This window comes from Arachis duranensis, chromosome 5 (assembly GCF_000817695.3).
Source record: "Arachis duranensis cultivar V14167 chromosome 5, aradu.V14167.gnm2.J7QH, whole genome shotgun sequence".
Taxonomy (NCBI): Eukaryota; Viridiplantae; Streptophyta; class Magnoliopsida; order Fabales; family Fabaceae; genus Arachis; species Arachis duranensis.
The window spans coordinates 83,291,292-83,292,295 of record NC_029776.3 but is presented as its reverse complement, the minus strand read 5'-3'; positions in this window follow the sequence as shown (position 1 = coordinate 83,292,295).

Below are 1,004 nucleotides of genomic sequence, written 5' to 3'. Positions count from 1 at the left end.
ACTTTTACCACACCAAACTTAAAATTTTTCTCGCCCTCGAGCAAGAAAGAAAAGAAGAGTAGAAGAAGAAGAAGATAAGATGGTAGAAAGGGAAAGAAGTAGGTTCGGCTATGTGGGAGAAGGAGGGGTTGTGTTGTGTGAAAATGAAGTAGAATGGAAGGGAATTTATAGGGAGGGTGGGTGTTCGGCCATGTTGGGTGGGAATGGGTGGGAAATTGAATTTGAATTTTATGAAGGTAGGTGGGGTTTATAGAGAGAGAGGTGTGTATTCGGCTAAGGGGGAGAAGAGAGGGTTGTGTTGTGTGAAAATGAAGAAGGATGGAGGGTTTATGGGGAAGAGTGGATTGAGGTGATTGGTGAAGGTTTTTTTGGGAAGTGTGATATGGGAAAAGGGTGAAATGAGGTTTGGATTAGGAGAGTGTGATTAGGATTAAAAGGTAAGGTGGGAATATGGTAGGTGGGGATCCTGTGGGGTCCACAGATCCTGAGGTGAAAAGAAATACCATTCCTTCACCAAATAGGCATGTAAAATGCCTTCGTGCATCATTTTGGCGTTCAAACGCCCATTGGTGCACGTTCTGGGCGTTCAACGCCCATGTAATGCATGTTTCTGGCCTTGAACGCCAGTTTCATGCTTGTTGCTGGCGTTTAACGCCAGCTTGTCTCCTCCAGGCACATTCCTGGCGTTCAGCGCCAGGATGTTGCTTGTTTCTGGCGTTCAGCGCCAGAATGGTGCTCTGTTCTGGCGTTGAACGCCAGCCAGATGCATCTTACTGGCGTTGAACGCCAGTCTGCGGTACCTCCAGGGTGAAAAAAATTTTTTCTTCTGTTTTTGACTCTGTTTTTAATTTTTTTTTTATTTTTTTTCGTGACTCCTCATGATCATGTACCTAATAAAACACAAAATAACAATAAAATAAAAGTTAGATAAATAAAATTGGATAAAATTGGGTTGCCTCCCAACAAGCGCTTCTTTAATGTCAATAGCTTGACAGTGGCTCTCA